This window comes from Caloenas nicobarica, unplaced genomic scaffold, assembly GCF_036013445.1.
Source record: "Caloenas nicobarica isolate bCalNic1 unplaced genomic scaffold, bCalNic1.hap1 Scaffold_86, whole genome shotgun sequence".
NCBI classification, from domain to species: Eukaryota; Metazoa; Chordata; class Aves; order Columbiformes; family Columbidae; genus Caloenas; species Caloenas nicobarica.
Window position 1 is genome coordinate 1,186,999 of NW_027017719.1, and position 502 is coordinate 1,187,500.

Below are 502 nucleotides of genomic sequence, written 5' to 3' on the forward strand. Positions count from 1 at the left end.
TCCTTTCTTTTCTTTTCTTTTTTCCTTTCTTTTCTTTTCTTTTTTCCTTTTCTTATTCTTTTCTTTTCTTTTCTTTTCTTTTCTTTTCTTTTCCTTTCTTTTCGTTTCTTTCCTTTCTTTTCTTTTCCTTTCTTTTCTTTTCTTTTCCTTTTCTTTTCTTTTCGTATCTATTATTTTCTTTTATTTTCTTTAATTTTCTTTTTTTCCTTTTCTTTTCTTTCCTTTTTTCCTTTTCTATTCTTTTCTTTTTTTTCTTTTCTTTTTCTTTCTTTTCTTTTCTTTTCTTTTCTTTTCCTTTCTTTTCTTTTCTTTTCCCTTCTTCTCCTTTCTTTTATTTTATTTTATTTTATTTTATTTTATTTTATTTTATTTCCTTTTTTCTTTTCTTTTCCTTTCTTTTATTTTCCTTTTCTTTTCTGTTCTTTTCTTTTTGCTTTCTTTTCCTTTCTTTTCTTTTCTTTTCTTTTCTTTTCTTTTCTTTTCTTATCTTATCTTTTATTTT